The 18,500-nt window shown below is 52.2% G+C and overlaps 1 pseudogene; it reads left to right on the top strand.

The window, feature by feature from the left end:
• Window positions 1–17,235: 17,235 nt before the first annotated feature.
• Window positions 17,236–18,202, top strand: LOC138683135 (olfactory receptor 14A16-like; annotated as a pseudogene).
• The last annotated feature ends 298 nt before the right edge of the window (window positions 18,203–18,500 follow it).

Genomic DNA, 18,500 nt, shown 5'->3' on the forward strand with positions numbered 1-18,500 from the left:
GCAGTGCTATGTTTGGGGTTCAGTATGAGAAGAATGTTGATAACACTGATGTTTTCAGTTGTTGCTAAGTAATGTTTAGTCTAAAGTCAAGGATTTTTCAGGTTCTTATGGCCAGCCAGTGAGAAAGCAGGAGGGGCACAAGGAGTTGGCACAGGACACAGCCAGAGCACCTGACCCAAACTGGCCAACAAGGTATTCCATACCATGTGGCGTCCCATCTAGTATAGGAACTGGGAAGTGGGGGCAGGGAATCGCCGCTCAGGGGACTAGCTGGGTGTCGGTTGGCGGGTGGTGAGCAATTGCACTGCGCATCATTTGTACACTCCAATCCTTTCATTACTGCTGTTGTCATTTTATTAGTGTTATCATTATCATTACTAGTTTCTTCTTTTCTGTTCTGTTAAACCGTTCTTATCTCAACCCAGGAGTTTTGCTTCTTTTTCCTGATTTTCTATTCCATCCCACTAGGTGGGGGGGGAGTGAGCGAACAGCTGCATGGTGCTTAGTTGCTGGCGAGGGTTAAACCACGACACAGGTCTACCCCACCCGCGTGTTTGAGGGAGGCCAGGTCTACTCCTCCGGTGCAGCAGGGAGGCCAGGTCTACCCCACACGCTTGGCTACAGAGGCCATGTCTACCCCACCCTTGCTGGTAGGGAGGCCTGGTCTACCCCACCTGCTCTGTTAAGGAGGCCAGGTCAACCCTGCTGGTGCCGTTCGGAAGGCCAGGTCAACCCCGCCCGCATGGTTAAGGATGTGACAGTATATCCCCTCCCCCGCCTCCTGCCAGCAGGAAACGAAACTCTCCAGGAAGGGAGAAGGGGAAGGAAACCCTGGAGGCTGCAGGTTGCAATTTGAACTGGCAAATCGAGATTCACCAGGTACACCGACGTGACCCTCTGAGCCAATAGAATTAAATGACCACAGGTCAGATTCGACAGCGGTATAAACAGGGTCCCGCTGGAGGACACGTTGGCAGTCCTCCTCGGAGCAGCAGGTCTGCAGTAGGGGACTCCCTCTCGGGTCGGGAACCGCCCGAGGTCAATCCTCCAGGGAGAGAGCCCTCAGCTTTTAGGTGAGTGATACACGTACTTTTTGAGCCATCACTTTAAATCTTGGGGATACTTAAGTCAGCCGTGTAGTATTAATTCTCTTTGCATCATTGAGACTGTGGTTTTATAAAATGTTACCGGACTTCTAACTAACTTTTGCTGAAGAATAAATCTGAGCTCTAACACTTGTTGTATTTGGTTAGTTGTGCATCCGTAACAAGGGAGGCCAGGTCTACCCTGCCCTTGCCAGTAGGGAGGCCAGGTCTACCCCAACCGCGCTGTCAGGGAGTCGTGGTCAACCCGGCCTGCTTGGCTAGGGAAGGCAGATCTACTCTGCTGGCACCAGCACTGAGGCCATGTCTACTCCACCCGCACAGCTAGGGAGGCCTGGTCTACCCTACCCGTATGGGTAGGGAGGCCAGGTCTACCCCAACCGCGCAGTTAGGGAGGCCAGGTCCACGCCTTCCATGTGGTTAGGGTAGCCAGGTCTACACTACCCACACACTTAGGGAGCCCAGGTCTACCCCACCCTTTCCGGTAGGGACGCCTGGTCTACCCCGCCTGCACGGGTAGGGAGGGAGGTCTACCCCACCGGCACTGGTTGGAAGGCCAGGACTACCCTGCCCGTGCGGTTAGGGTGGCTTGGGTTCCCCCCTCAGTGCCAGCAGGGAGGCCAGGTCTACCCCGCGGGCGTGGATAGGGAGGTTTGGTCTACCCCACCTGTGTGGTTAAGGAGGCCAGGTCTACCCTGCCCATGTGGTTAGGGAGGCAAGGTCTACCCCGCCCATGGGGTTAGGGAGGCCAGGTCTACCGCGCCCACTTGGCTAGGGAGGCCTGGTCTACCACACCAGCACTGGTCGGGAGGCCAGGTCTACCTCTCCCTCTCAGTTAGGGAGGCCACGTCTACCCTGCCCTTACCGGTAGGAAGGCCTGGTCTACCACGCCCGTGAGGGTAGGGAGTCCAGGTCTACCCCACCGGCGCCGATAGGGAGGCCAGGTCTACCCTGCTCGTGCGGTTAGGGAGGCCTGTTCTACATTACTGGCGCCGGTTGGGAGGCCTGTTCCACCCCACCCACATGGTTAGGGAGGTCAGTTATACCTAGCCCACATGGATAGGGAGGCAAGGTCTACGCTGCCCGCATGGTTAGGTAGGCAAGGTCTACCCGGCCCGCGGCGTTAGGGAGGCCAGGTCCACCCCACCGTCGCCAGTCGGGAGGCCAGATCTACCCCACCCGCGTGGTTAGGGAGGGAGGTCTACCCCACCGGTGGCAGTTGGAAGGCCAGTTCTACCCCGCCCTTGCCAGTACGGAAGCCTGGTCTACCCCGCCTGTGTGGGCAGGGAGGCCATGTCTACTCCACCCGTTCGGATAGGGAGACCATGTCTACCACACCAACGCTGGTCGGGAGGCCAGGTCTACCCTGCCCACGCAGCTAGGGAGGCCAGGTCTACCCCACTCTTCCCAGTTGGAAGGCCTGTTTTACCCAACTGGCGCCGGTAAGGAGGCCAGGTCTACCCCGCCCATGTGGTTAGGGAGGCCAGGTCTACCGCACTGGCACACAGAGGCAGGCCAGGACTAGCCTGCCCTTGCTGATAGGGCAGCCTGGTCTACTTGGCCTGCAAGGGTAGGGAGGCTAGGTCTATCACACCCGCGCAGATATGGAGGCCTGGTCTACACCACCAGTGCCGGTAGGGAGGCGAGGTCTACCCCGCTTGCACTGTTGGGGAGGGCAGGTCTATCCCACTGGCGCCGGTCGGGAGACCTAGTCTGCCCTTCCTGCGCAGTTAGGTTGGCTAGGTCTACCGGGCCTGTGCGGATAGGGAGGCCTGGTCTACCCCAGCGGCGCCGATAGGGAGGCCAGGTCTACCCCTCCCGTGCGGTTAGGCAGGCCAGGTGTACCCCACCGGCACCAGCCAAGAGGACTGCTTTACTCCGCCTGCACGATTAGAGAGGCCAGGTGTACGCGCGGTTAGGGAGGCTTGGTCTACTCCACCGGCGCCGTTCGGGAGGCCAGGTCTACCCTGCTCGCGCTGTTATGGACACCTGGTCTACCCCATTGGCACTGGTTGGGAGGCCTGGTCTACGTGGCCTGCGGAGTTAGGTTGACCAGGTCTACCTGGCCTGCGTGGATAGGGAGGCCCGGTCTACCCCACCGGTTCCACCCGAGAGGCCTGGTCAACTCTGCCTGTACGGGTAGGGAGGCCAGGTCTACCCCGTCCACGCGGTTAGGGAGGCCTGGTCTACTCCACGTGCGCTGGTAGGGAGGCGAGGTCTACCCAGCCTGTGCATAAAGGCTGGCCAGGTCTACCCCACCATCGCCCGTTGGGAGGCCAGGTCTACCCCACCCGTGTGGTTAGGGAGGGAGGTCTACCCCACCGGCTCCTGTTGGGAGGCCATGACTACCCCGCCCGGGCCGGTAGGGAGGCCAGGTCTACCCCACCGGCGCTGTTAGGGAGGGAGGTCTACCCTGCCAGCGCCAGTCGGGAGGCCATGTCTACCCCACCCGCGCGGTTAGGGAGGCCAGGTCTACCCCACCCACTCGGCTAGGGAGGCCAGGTCTACCCTGACCTTGCCCATAAGGAAGCCGCCTCTAACCCCCTCGTATGTTTAGGGAGGCCTGATCTACCCGGCCTGCATGGATAGGGAGGCCAGGTCTACTCCACCATCGCCAGTCGGGAGGCCAGGTCTACCCCTCCCACTCGGCTAGGGAGGCCAGGTCTACCCTGACCTTGCCCATAAGGAAGCCGCCTCTAACCCCCTCGTATGTTTAGGGAGGCCTGATCTACCCGGCCTGCATGGATAGGGAGGCCAGGTCTACTCCACCATCGCCAGTCGGGAGGCCAGGTCTACCCCACCCACTTGGCTAGGGAGGCCAGGTCTACCCTGACCTTGCCCATAAGAAAGCCGCCTCTAACCCCCTCGTATGTTTAGGGAGGCCTGATCTACCCGGCCTGCATGGATAGGGAGGCCAGGTATACCCCACCGGCGCCGGTCGGGAGGCCAGGTTTACCCTGCCCTCGCGGTTAGGGAGGTCAGGTCTATCCCTACCTTGCCGGTAGGGAGGCCAGCTCTACCCCGCCCGCGCAGTTAGGGAGGCCTAGTCTACCCCACCCGCGTGGGTAGGGAGACAGGTCTCCATTCATGTCCCTCTACTCTCAACCCCTGACAATTCTTTCTCCCTTGTCCTCCACACACCTAATGATGCTATGAAGAAAACACATGCCACTGATGTCTACCGTTTGGCTGGATTGCAGGCTTACCTCACCCAGGGACTTTCTCAGGGGTACCGTGTGTTCTGGAAATTGGCACAAGGTCCTGCAGAGTCACCTCAGGCAGCAAATTCCTCCTATGCAAGCCTGGCAGGGCCCTGGCCTGTTTTTCTATGGCACTGGGAACTGCAGGGCTTGTTGTCTTTCTGAGCATCTCATTTCATCATTACACTGACACTTGCCATCCTTCCCAGCAAGTTTTTTGCTCTGAAGAAAGGCCTTTGCATGCGTGGGCCACAGGGCGCTGAGTTCCAGTTTCCCGCATGTGAGAAGTCTTTGCTGAGTGGCTGCAAACCAAATGTGCATCCATGCCCTCACAGCAAGGGACACAGGCAGGAGGATCTGGAGCCCCTGATTCCATCACAGAGCTTCTGAGGGAACCGCTGTGGCGACATAGTGGGGCAGGTTGCACAATTTTGGGTACTGTGATGGATAGAGACAGGTCCTTTAGGAGACACTGGGGGATGGTTGGGAAAGGTGGGAGAATGAGGCTGGGGCATGGCCTCTGTAAAGGATGGGGCAACTTGAATGTGTATGGTGGGGTAGACAACAGGTTGTGCAATCATTACTGGGTTAGGAAGAGATGATGCACCACTGATGGTGACATGAAGGTAGGAGTTAGAACCACTCAGTCAGGGTGAGGAAATGGACAAAGTCTTCTGTAGGTAACCTGAGGAAGTCTCCAGATCAGCAAACCTTGCCCTCACTGGACGGGCAAAGTGACTGGGTGCAAACAGCCCCATTGGGTCCTGGAGAGTCTCAGGGTCGACTTCTTATCACAGCAGCCAGGTGGGCCAGGAGGCTGAGTCAGGGCTGGTCAGGGACATTAAAGTGTCAGCCTTGGCTGCAGTGACCGTGAAGTTGTTGCATCATAGTTCTGAAGGGAACTGAAGCCGGAAAGCAGCAGAGCTCAGGTTTGGGATCCCTGAGAAGCAGACCTTGGCCTGCTCAGGGCTCTGGTGGTAGTGGGAGATCCCATGGGAAGGCAGCTCTGAAAGGTAAAAGTCTAAGCTTGCTGAGAGACCTTTAAGGACATCTTCCTCAAGCACAGGAAGGATCTGTCCTGATACTCAGGAAAACAACCCTTCATCTCCAGAATCCAGCTGGGCTAAACAGGAACCTCAATGCCGAGGTCCAGTGCCAAAAGGCAGCACACAGGAGGTGGAAGAAGGGGCAGGCTACAACGGAGGAGTTTAGAAATGTTGTCTGGGGAAACAGGGATTGTATTAGGAGTCTCAAAGCTCCCCCAAAGTTCAAGCTAGCAAGGGATGTCAAGGGCAACAAGGTGAGCCACTATTGCTTCCTTAAGAGTTGAAAACCAAAGAAAAGTAAATTGGGCCACTACTGGATTTAGAAAGAGTAAATGCAGGTAGGTCTGACGTACACGATGACTTCTTTTCTGCTGTCTTCCCCTGCAAGGTCTCCCATGTCTCTGTTGCCCTCAGGCAGGACTCAGACAGGAGGAGAACAGCCAGCAGTGGATGAGGACCAAGTCAGGGGCTACTTGAGCAGACTCACCTCTTTAGATGGCCAGCATCCAAGGGTGCTGAGAGCGCCAGCCAACACCATTGTAAAGACATTCTGCATCATCTTGGAATGGTGATGGAGACTGGGGGAGGTCCCAGATGACTTGCAAAGAACAAGAGATGCATGCATCTTCCAACAAGTCCCAAAGGACGAGCTGGGGAACTAAAGGCTGTTTCACCTCACTTTGGTGAGGGTGTGTCACAGCGCTTGCCCTTCTGAATCCCATTTCTGGGAACCTGAAAGGGAGAGTGACTTGAATTAGCAAGGGTAGGTCATGCCTGGCCATCCTAGCATCTTCCTGTGATGAACAGGACTGCTTTTCTAGATGAGAGGAGAGCAGTGTCTATCATTTCCCTGGATTTCAGCAAGGCTTCAACACCATACCCCCTTTATATGCTTGTGCATTGTATCCAATTAAAGGCATTACAGTCTGGATGGCTGGTTGGATGGTGGGGTTTGGAGGGTTGAGGTGAACGAGTGCTTCTCTGCCTGCAGACCAGTGACACCTGGAGAACTGTAAGTGTTCATCCTAGGATCTGTCCTGGTTAATGTCTATACTAATGCCCTGGAGGAACTGATGGAGTGCACTCCTGTCAGGTTTGCAGATGCCAGTACACAATGGAAGAGCCAGTCAAGTTGCTGGAGGGCACTACTGCAATCCAGAGAGATCTAGAGAGGCTGGAGTGTTGTGGTTAATCATAGTAGGCAGCTCAGCCCCACAGAGCCACTTGCTTACTTGACGCCAGTGGGATGGGGGAGAGAATCAGAAGGGTAAAAGTGAGAAAACTTGTGGGTTGACATAAGGACAGTTTAATAGGTAAAGCAAAGCTGTGCATGAGCGCCAAGCAAAATAAGGAATTCATTCACTCCTTCCCATCGGCAGGCAGAGATGTTCAGCCATCTTGAGGAAAGCAGGGCTCCATCAGGTGTAACAGTTACTTAGGAAGGCAAACACTGTAACGCTGAATGTCCCCTCCTTCTTTCTCCAGTTTTTATTGCTGAGCGTGACATCTAATGGACTGGAATATCCCTTTGGTTAGCTGGGGTCAGCTGTCCCAGCTGTGTTCCCTGCCAAATTCTTGTGCACCCCCAGCCACCTCGCTGGTGGGTTGGTGTGAGAAGCAGAAAAGGCCTCGATGGTGTGCAAGCACTGCTCAGCAGTAACTAACTCATCCCTGTGTTATCAGCACTGTTTTGGTCACAAATCCAAAACACACAGCCCCATATGAGCTGCTATGAAGAAAATTAACTCCATCCCATCCCCAAAACCAGGACAAGATCCCCCTCTTATTCCATTCTGCTTACTGCATGCTCAGGTCTCACAGTATCCAATACAGCCTCAGTAACCATCACCCCCTTCACAGCGTCTCATTTAAACACAGATATCATTCCCTTATTCTGTGGACCACCCCTGCAAAATGGCCACAAAATGTCCATTGAGTTCCTTCAGTCCATGGCTTGGGTTCTGTCTGTTATGGTGCTCACTCGGGACAGTGCTGGTCTGCCTGCTGATCCTGACCTGTGAGCTCACAGAAGGCCCATCACCCGTCCCAAGGCAGAGATCCATGCATTCCCATTGCTCTCTCTATCGTAAAGGGCATCTCCCCCTCCTTGCCTTACAAGCCTGTCCATCCCTGGCCGCACTCCTGCTGTGTGCTATCTCACACCGTCTCTGCTACCCACATGAGACTGTCGCTCATTGTAACCACACACAGACGTCTAATTCCTCCTCTTTGTTCAGCACGCTGCGCACATCAGTGCACTGACACTTCAGAGAGGTGCCCGGTAGCGCTGATTTCCCTGAAGGATGCCACAGGACCACAAAACTACAATAGAGGTTTGAAGGGACAGGACCGGACACAGTATTGACCCCTGCAGTGCACCACTGGTGACTGGCCTGCAGCGAGACCACGTGCCACTGATCACCATTCAGCCAGTTTTCAATCCCCCTCACTCTCTGCTCATCCAGCCTCTCCTTCAGCAGCTTCTTTGTCAGGATTTTATGGGAGACAGTGTTGAAAGCCTTAGTCATCTACCAAGGCAGCCATTTCATTGGAGAAGTTTATCAGAAGTTTGTCAAATAAGCATGGCATTTCCTTTCATCGGCTGTACTCTGGGCCTCTGTGGTGTGTTGGTTGGGGTCTGGCACTTGGAGGGCCATGATGTTATGCCATTGTGTAGCCCATAAAGATTTGGCCACCTCAAAAACAGGGAGGATAGGAGGGAAGTGCTACCAATTCTGGACATTGCTTGGTAGCAAAGAAATAATAGTGGGCTCTATCCAACTTCTCCAACCTCTATCGCTCTCAGCTCTGTTTAGTTATGAAATGCAGATGTCAAATGTTTTAATATAAACTTGTCCCGAGAGGAGTTTCACCATTCAATATGTTCATAGGTAATGCATTTCAGAAATGACTGTATAAATCTAGATTTATGTAGAAGGAGAGAAAGGGTGATCAGCTGTCTGTTCTGTGTCAATGGCCAATAGAGAAATCAATCCTGAGGATTTATAGGAAACCCTCAAAACTCTGAAAATGAAGACTTCTTACACACTTATTACCCTCAGCTCTTTTCTGCATATGTTTCAATGTGTACCTATCATCTCCATTGAAGGGTTGATGCAGTTGCCCACACAGGAGTGGCCACTGCCTCCAGGATACCCTGAGGTAGAAGAAGACCTCATGCGGGATGGAGAAATGTGCAGCAGGACCAATGGCAGAACTTCTGGAGCATGAGCTGTTGGACAGGCAGGGTGTGTCAAAGCCTCTTGGCTGAGACAAGTGATTTCTCTCCCTTGACTAGAAAGGGAAGCCTGGGCAGTTGCACCCAAGGTGTCTAGTGTTAGAGGTGATCACTCTCATCCCACCCTTCACCTACAATGGAGTCACCTGTAATTTTCCAAGCAGGGAATGAAAAACAAGTGTGTCTAGATGATGTAGAGTCTGCTTGAAGACGTTCCTGTAACCCAGATATGTTGGGGTTAGTGCAGATTTGGCTATTTAAAAGGGAACATTTCATTCCCTTTGTCTCTTTGCTCCCCTCTGCGAATCAAGGCAGCTCGTGACTTCAGTGTGTGACACGCTGTGCGCAAAAGAGCGAATATGGAGAAACAAACAAAGTCCAGGACAGAAAATGTTTTGGGAGGTCGTGGGTTCTGTGACTAAACACAAACTGTGTTTTCTGTTGGTCTAAGGTTATCCTCTCTAGGAAGCAGGTTTCAATGGAGGTAATATGGACTTAACACCTCGCTGAAAAATGTCTTTTATTTTAAATTTAACTCTGCCTTCCTTTGTTTTCATATGTAGGCAATTGAGAAACACCCTTCTGTGTCTGTGTGCCACTCATTCTCCAAGTAACACAGGTGGGAATTGGTGCCCATGGGCTGAAACACACAGCTACAGACTTCAGTGGAGGTAGCTCAGATTGGACCAGGGCTGCTCCAAGTCCCAGGTGGCTGGTGAGAGACATGGTAGGTTGGGGGTAGGGATGAAGACTGACCACAGGTTGTGGAACATAAAGGCTCTGGATTTTCATATCTATTCACACTGAATTAGAAGATGCACAGGATCAATATCAGTTAGAGATTGCTGATAGCAATTCATGTGTAAGCAAAGAAAAAATGTGGAGAAAAAGAAACCCTTTCTTGTTGTTTAGTGTTCATATCATTTCACTTTGATTACACTCCTGAAACTGCTCTTATTAACCACATCAGAATTGAAGGCTTAAAAGAAAACTATGGAAAGCAACTTGACATGTTAGGGTGTTTGGCATCTTAATGAGGCCTCTGGTGCTGACTTCCTGAACTGCAGATCCTGAAAGACCTAAGAAGCCCCTACAGAAGTAAAAGTCAGTAGCAAGCCTCCAAGGTTCCAAGAGTGTTAGTGGGCCCCAGTGAGGGCCATCCCTGAAAAGGCATGGAGGGAATGACCAGAAAAAGGACCGTCACTGTAAAAAACCCTAGAACTCTTAAACTACTTTTACCCTGCTGGTTCCTTAGCACTGGGAGTGCAGATGCTGACAAGCCCTTCTGCGTTAGGAGCGGTTTCAGCTGACAAAGTCACACACCAGACTGGCCCCTGCCCGCACCGATCCCATGAACCCACTGCTACAGAGCAGGGCTAGCTTTTCAAGAGCCCATGGGCACAAGCCCTGCTCTTCATTGCACACTCGGCCAGCACCAAGCAGGGCTCCAGCCACAGACCTGAAGGAAGGTCTCCTAGAAAAGGAAAAGGGTCTGTGTGTGTGAGAGTGGGAGGGACTATGGGAAATGGCTTTGATATTGCTCAGAGAACAATGCCCTGACTCTTCACTGTCTTTTTTTCTACTTTGACAGCACCCCATTCCCAGAGGAAGAAAATGTCCAACAGCAGCTCCATCACCCAGTTCCTTTTCCTGGCATTTGCAGACACACGGGAGCTGCAGCTCTTGCACTTCTGGCTCTTCCTGGGCATCCACCTGGCTGCCCTCCTGGGAAACGGACTCATCATCATCACCGTAGCCAGTGACCACCACCTCCACACACCCATGTACTTCTTCCTCCTCAAGCTATCCCTTCTTGACTTGGGCTCCATCTCCACCACTGTCCCTAAAGCCATGGCCAACTCTCTCTGGAACAACAGGGCCATCTCCTACCCAGGATGTGCTACCCAGGCATTTCTGTTAGTCTTTTTGATCTCAGCAGAGTATTTCCTTCTCACTGTCATGGCCTATGACCGCGAAAGCAAAGAAAAACAAATGATGTTATTCTCTACTTACCATCAGCAGGCGATGTCTGGCCACTTCCTGGGAAGCGGGACTGCAGTACATGTAGTGATTGCTCCAGAAGACAAAAATGCTCCCCTTCCATCTCCCTTTACTCAGCTTTTATAGCTGAGTCATATGCTATGGAATATCTGTTTGATTAGTTTGGGTCAGCTGTCCTGGCTATGTCCCCTCCCAAGATTTTTCCAGCCCCAGCCTGCCATTGAGGGGGGCAAAAATGTTGGAGAGGCAGCCTTGATGCTGTGCCAGCACTGCTCAGCAGTAGCCAAAACACTCCATCTCAGCCAGACCCAATACAAGTCTTCAATTTTTCTGTGGTGAATTAGAGAGATTTCAGGTGTAGTCAAAATGAGAAGATGTCAAAGCAAAGAGACCAAGTGAATGAAATGCTTGATTTTGAATAGCCAATTCTGCATTCATCCCAATGAATTTGGGTTACAGGAATGTCTTCAAGGAAAGTCTGCACCACCTAGACCCATGTGGCTGGATTGGCAGAGCCACCCCCCAGCAGGGGCAATCCCCATCTCCCAGGCTGAGGCATGCAGTCAAGATGCAAGTGTCTGCAGTGCCACATTCTTAGAGGTCTCCAGGCAGAGCGGGACCAATATTTTATAACCCACTGAGGCTGAACTATCAATCCCAGTTCCACCCATCTCTTTATCCATCCATCCATCTATCCCTCCCTCCATCCCTCCATACCTCTGTCCATCCTTCCAGATGTCCTGTATGCAATCATATAATAAAAGACACCCACTGATCATCCACCCTCATCCAGAAATCCAACCCTTTCATCCTAGAAAGCCATGAGGTTGGTCTCTCATGATCCACCCTGGACAAATCCATGCTGGCCATGCCCAGTCACCTTCCTCTTCATCTTCCCAGAAATATCATCCAGGAGGACATGCTCAGGGACACACTGCTCTCCTATAGGAGGTCAAACAGCCTTTTGTTCCCTGGTCATCCTCTGGCCTGTGTTAGAAGATAGCTGTCAACTTTTTTGGAAGCCATCAGGGACTTGTCCTGATCTTCATGATCTGTCAAAAAAGATGCAGAGTGAGCCTTGCTACAAAATTGGCTTGCTCCCTCCCCAGCCTTGGATGATTCCTGTCTGCTCCCAGGGGCTGTTCAAGGCTGAGTTTGCTAAAGTAACCTCTGACTTGATCCCCACTTACTGCTGGTTGTTTTCCTCCTGGGTCCTTTCGCCAGTCACAAAGGCCTGGCAGAAGTCACAGCCAAAGAAGTCATTAAGTTCCTCAGCCTTACCTGCTCCTACACTTAGGAAGCTCAGCAGCAGGCCCACATTATCCTTCTCTATTCTTTTACGGTTAATGAACCAGTATCAGCTCATCTTGCTGCCTCTATCCTGCCCTGTATCTCTCAAGGCAATGGGACCTTTGGCTTTGGCATCGTCCCTACATCCTGGGACAAGGTTTCTACATTCTGTCGGCAGCTTTCCCTGCTTCCACCTCCTGCCTGCTGCCTTTTTTCTGTGGAGCTCAGTCAGTTCACACAAGCAGCCTCCGGAGACGGTTGCTTCTCTTCACGGGTATTTGGGGAGATCCTTCTTGGGCTTGGAAGAGGCTGTCCTGTAAGCCCTATCAGATTTCCCATGCTGCTTCCCCCTTCAGAGCTGCTTCCCATGGTACCACTTGTCTCAGTCTCCTGAGTGTGTCAAAGTCTTCTCCTCTGGAGTCCCAGGTCTGTGCTCTGTCTGCTGGCCTTACTCACTGCCCTTTGGTGTCTCATCCCCCACTAATTCATGGCCATGACAGCCAAGACTGACACTGAATATCATCACATCCCTAACCAGCTGTTCCTTGTTGGCCAGGATCAGGTCCAGGTGAGAATCACCCTTGGTGGCCCACCTGGCAGCTCTCTGAAGAAGTTGACCCAATAGCCTTCAGGCTGTTGGCACCCTGTTGCTTGGCCTTGCCAGGGAATGCCAGGGCACTTAAGTTCACCACAGGAACCTGCTCATGAACCTGGAGACTTCCTGGGGTTGCTGACAAAAGACCTTTTCTGTTTCCTCTCCCTGAGCAAGCAGTTTGTAACTGCAAACACAAGGTGACTCTTGCTGACTCCTGCTCTGATGCTAAATGACAAAAGCTAGTCCAACCTGCTGTCTTTCACAGATAAGATCTCCACAAATCCAAGCTTCCCTTTTATACATGGGGGATACTCCTCATCCTCCCTGCTGCTCCCTGGGCAGTGCCTGTATCCCTCCATTGCAGCACCACAGCTCAGCAAGCTGTCCCACCACGTCTCAGTCCAAAAACTTCACAGTTCTGTGACAAGCCATGGGTGTCCAGCTCCTCCTGGCAGCGCACATTTGGGTCACAGCACATCAGTTGTGGCAGCGTAATGGAGCACAGACTTCTCTGAAGGAAACCTGAATATGCATCCTGACCAGAAGACTATTGAACATACAGTTCTTAGGGCTCCGCTGTGCTGCACGTACAGCACGGCCATCAAACCTCTTCTGTGCTGCACAGATCCCTTGGCCACAGGACAACCTCAGCAGCATGTTCTCACACAAGAGCCTGCAGGCAGGTCCCACTCTGTACTGGTCATTACGTCTCCTGCGTGGCCTTGACTGTATCTAACCATGCAGCAAGATGTTCTCATGAAAACATCATTTCTGTTTGACTATTGAGACGATGAGTAGACTTGTTCCTTGTAAGAAAATCCTAGTAGCTTGGATGACCAAAACAGGAGCCTGTCTTCTACGGATGGGGTCTGCATGCTTTGCTGCATTTGGGCCGAAGGCCCGTTCAATGCTACACCACCTGGGGTTTCCACCATCTAAAGGGACTGAAGATAATCTGCATGATTCTCTCCTTACAGTGTTAACGATGATGAACATAATTTTAAAAGGTAGCTCACAGTGTCCGAATCCCTTTCTTACTGGGGTAATAAGAGACCAGCACCTCCTAGAGAAGAAAACACTCTCAGCACCCTTGGATGCAGCCCCTGTGGTTCCTATGGTAAGGAAGGGTGTAGTTTGCTTGAGTAACCGCAGGCTTGATCCCCATCCACTGCTGGTTGTTCTCCTCCAGAGTCCTGCCTCACAGCTCAATGGCCTGGGAGACCTGGCAGGTGGTAACTGAGGCTGTGACGTAGAGTATCTCAGATCTATCTACACTGAATCTTACTCAATTCACCAGTGGTCCTACCTTATCTCTTTTTCTTCTGTAACACTTCCTGAAGCACCAAAAGTTCATCTTGGTGCACTTGAGTTCTTTTCTGAGTTTCTACTGAGTTTTGATATGGACCACTGCTGTGCTTGGAGGATGCTGTTCTTGAAGACCAGATGTATCCAGGAACACTCTGAAAATTCTTGGTCTTTCCGTTGATTGTATCATCAAGGGAGTGAGTAAAAACCCCTGTGCAACTTTGCTTCATGTTCATGCAATGCCTGCAGCTCTTGGGTAACGAGGGACCAGACCTTGCCTCTTTGATGGCATCTGATGATTGATGCCTCTGACTGGTGGCATAAGTCAAGAGCACACAGGCACCAAATCGCACTCTCTGTGATGCCGTCTGGAGTGTCTGTGATGTACCACCCTGAAAGGGAATTGCTTTCCTGTAGGTCCTGTGAGGTCCATGCCAGCCTGGGCATCTGGTGCAGCTCTGTGGCCCTGGAGCTGGACATTAAATAGAGTACCTGTCCTGAATTCTGTTAGGCAATGTGGAGATGAACATGGGACACATGCCATTATATCCAGTGGAGGTAGAGTAAATCCAGCTGATGGAAAATAAGAGAGAGACCCAGGTCTCACTATGGTACATGACTGCAGTCGTTCATATGAATACCTGTATCAACTGCTATGAAGATAAGGAGTAGGAAAAGGTTCTTTTGGCCTTTATTTGGGCATAAGCTGTCATGTCACTTGGCCAAAGGAATTTCCCACCAGGCTCATACATGATTCCCGAGATGTTGCCCTGCCTCTGTGAACTTCTCCATTACAGTTTGCTGTTACTTACATGTATCTTGGACCACCTCGGGCAACTCAAATGTCACCAGGAAATTGCGTCTGAACACCTGACTCCTGCCTTCCATCTCCATTAACTCAGATGGGACCTGAGAGAAGGAGCTCATATGCAGGTGTCTATTTTGTGCCCACCTGAAGACAGGCAAGAGGAATCCCACCTCCTGTGGCTTTGTGGTGTGCACGGGAGGGAGCTGAGTATCCTTCAAATGCCATAAATAGAAACACAGATGAAATCCCACCATTGACCCATGGATCCCTTCCCTCAGCGGGTGTAAAGGAGATCCCTGCCTTTCACTGTCTGACTATCCTGTCTAAAAAATAACATGAAAAAAGTGGTACATTAGAAGTAATTCTGAGAGAAGGATTATATTTCTGGAAAGAAAAAAAAAGTCACATGTAGATGTAACTTTTTCTCTGAGTGGAAAATTTCATTTCATGAAAGAAGTGGCTCTCCCCAGCTGAGGGTAGAAACAACAGTGATTGCCTCAGCCTGTTTCCCAGCAGGTTCCCCTGGAGCCCCAGGGACACCTGGAGGGAGCCCAGAGGGGGCAGAGAAAGTGCTGCCTTGGGCTGGTCCTCTGCTGCTGAGCTGGGCTGGGCTCCTGGGCTGGAGGGAGCTCATGGCAAGCAGGCAGCACTGCAGAGAGACAGCTCTGCCCAGGAGCAGCTCCTCTGCAAAGCGCAGCAGGGCTGAGGGCACTGCCTGCAGGCACCGAGGGGAGAGGAGGGAAGTGGGAGGGAGGTTGAAGGCAGTCTGGGGTGTGAGGACAGAGGAGAGCTGACCTGGAGAAAAATCTTGACAGCCCTTCACAGGGTAAGTCTCTGGCAGCAGGGCAATGCAGCTGTGGTTCCTGGAATGACCTCCTAAAGCCGGCACATCCCACAGCCTATGGGATCTGTCAGGAGGACTCTCACAGTTTCTGCAGTGCAGAGAAAAAGGCCGTGCTTTGGAGCACAGCTTCCCTGCTGCACCCTCAGAGGGACAGGGCATGTCAGCTGCCTTCACCAGGGGATGGCTGCAGAGTGTGAAGGTGGGTGTGCAGCCAGGGGTGCCCAGGGCTGTCCTTCTGAGCAGGGTCCCTGCACCGTGGGGGGCTGTGTGCTGGGGCAGGGACTCTGCCACCTGTCAGGGTAAGTACTCAGCCTGCCTGGGGAACTGTAACAGCAGAGTGGGGAGAAGCTGTGGGTGGAAGAAGCATCTCACAGCAGGGCAGGGTCCTGTTAAGTTAAGGAGCTTTCCTGAGTCTGTGTTTTCTGTTTCTTAGTTTGGGGCCATTTGGGTTGAGAAATGCAGAAGGATTTGTCATGCTTGAACAAGTCCCTGAGACTCCTGAGCTGTAACTTGGAGTGATCAGTAAGTCTGAGAGGAGCCTCCTGAAGTAGAGCACAGGGACTGAGAACAACTGCCTGGCTGTGCTGGTGCCTGGGAGGTGGCATGCACAGCTGGGTGAGGGTAACTCTATCCTGAGACTTCAGCTGCCTCTCCGAGCCAGTTGATCTCTGCTCTTTTTCTTGGTTCTCCACCTGTCTGTGTTACTGCCATTTTCTTGCTGCTGCTGTCTGTTTCTCTGGGGTGGGAGTTTCAGCTGCAGAGTCACACACTGATCTTGTGGGTCCTGCCATGCAGCTGAGTCCATGGGAACAAGTGTCCCAACTTTCCTGTAATCTGAGGGGTTATGCTCAATGGTGTCTGTGGGGCTGGGGAATGAGCTGATTCTCCCTTACAGAGATGCCATCACATCAGGTCACTTGGCTATCACCTCCGAGTGTCCTTCCAAGCTGTTAGCTGCCCTGCAGGATGCAAACCTGTCTCATAGCAGCTTTCTGTGATCTGAAAGCCCCATGGAGAAGCACAGAGATGCTAGGATTGAGGAAATGCTCTTGGGTTGGTGAAATGAGCCCGGTGTGTCCTTGGCTAGAAGCAGAGTGCTGAGACTTTGAGACAAGGTGAGACATTTGGTGCTCTGCAGTGGGTGTCTCTACCCTCAGCAGTGTCTGGTGGCTTTTCAGGGTAAAACAGGGGAGTGTGATCACCCTCCATCTCAGAAAGATGCAAGCACAGTGCAAGTGGGAACTAGACAGAAGGACAGAGCAGCTCCCCCTCTCTCTGCACTAAGCCACAGGCAATCCTCTTGACTCGCCTGGCTCATGCTGTTCTCCCGGAGTGCAGCAGAAATGCTGAAGCTTCCTGAGATCTAATAAAACTCCCCAGGGGTGATGTGGGCAGCTGTAAATACCCTAGAACTCTTAAACTGCTTTTACCCTGCTGGTTCCTTAGCACTGGCAGTGCAGATGCTGACAAGCCCTTCTGCGTTAGGAGCGGTTTCAGCTGACAAAGTCACACACCAGACTGGCCCCTGCCCGCACCGATCCCATGAACCCACTGCTACAGAGCAGGGCTGACTTTCCAAGAGCCCATGGGCAGAGGCCCTGCTCTTCATTACAAGCTCAGCCAGCACCAAGCAGGGCTCCAGCCACAGACCTGAAGGAAGGTCTCCTAGAAAAGGAAAAGGGTCTGTGTGTGTGAGAGTGGGAGGGTCTATGGGAAATGGCTTTGATATTGCTCTGAGAATAATGCCCTGACTCTTCACTGTCTTTTTTCTCCTTTGACAGCGCCTCATTCCCAGAGGAAGAAAAATGTCCAACAGCAGCTCCATCACCCAGTTCCTCCTCCTGGCATTTGCCAACACGCGGGAGCTGCAGCTCTTGCACTTCTGGCTCTTCCTGGGCATCTACCTGGCTGCCCTCCTGGGAAATGGCCTTGTCATCACCACCATAGCCTGTGACCACCACCTCCACACACCCATGTACTTCTTCCTCCTCAACCTCTCCCTCCTCGACTTGGGCTCCATCTCCACCACTGTCCCTAAAGCCATGGCCAACTCCCTCTGGAACAACAGGGCCATCTCCTACCCAGCATGTGCTGCCCAGGTCTTTCTGTTAGTCTTTTTGATCTCAGCAGAATATTTTCTTCTCACTGTCATGGCCTATGACCGCTACGTTGCCATCTGCAAACCCCTGCACTACGGGACCCTCCTGGGCAGCAGAGCTTGTGTCCACATGGCAGCAGCTGCCTGGGGCTGTGGGTTTCTCAGTGCTGTGCTGCACACTGCCAGTACATTTTCACTACCCCTCTGCCAAGGCAATGCTGTGGACCAGTTCTTCTGTGAAATCCCCCAGATCCTCAAGCTGTGCTGCTCAGACGCCTACCTCAGGGAATTTCAGCTTCTCATGTTTAGTGCTTTCATCTTTTTGAGGGTGTTTTATTTTCATTGTGCTGTCCTATGGGCAGATCTTCAGGGCAGTGCTGAGGATCCCCTCTGAGCAGGGATGGCACAAAGCATTTTCCACGTGCCTCCCTCACCTGGCCATGGTCTCCTTCTTTATAAGCACTGCCATATTTGCCTCCCTGAAGCCCCCCTCCATCTCCTCCCCATCCCTGGACCTGCTGGTGGCAGTTCTATACTCGGTGGTGCCTCCAGTTGTGAACCCCCTCATCTACAGCGTGAGGAATCAGAACCTCAGGGATGCAACGTGGACACTTACAACTGAAAGTTTTCCAGAAGCTGCAGAGTGTCCATCCTTTTCAGCATATGACTCATAATGTAACTCATTGCAGGTCCAGCCTTTATTAGTTGTTGTTGTTGTCATTGTTGTTGGGTGAGTTTTTTTCTTCTCTTACTTTTTTTATTTGTGATAATGTTGTCCACAAAGAAATGTGGACACTCCACTTCTCCTTCGTTATCTACCTCACTAGTGTGGCCCAGAGACTGTGTGAACAGGGAGCTATACTCTTTCTTTAATTAAACAGAAGAAATGTACTCGCAGTGAGTTACCTGTCTGACACCCAGGCAACTAAAACCAAACCAAATGTTCTTCCCCATAAGTTCCCTAACAAGTTA

The sequence above is a fragment of the Haliaeetus albicilla genome, chromosome 31 (assembly GCF_947461875.1).
Source record: "Haliaeetus albicilla chromosome 31, bHalAlb1.1, whole genome shotgun sequence".
In the NCBI taxonomy this organism is placed as follows: domain Eukaryota; kingdom Metazoa; phylum Chordata; class Aves; order Accipitriformes; family Accipitridae; genus Haliaeetus; species Haliaeetus albicilla.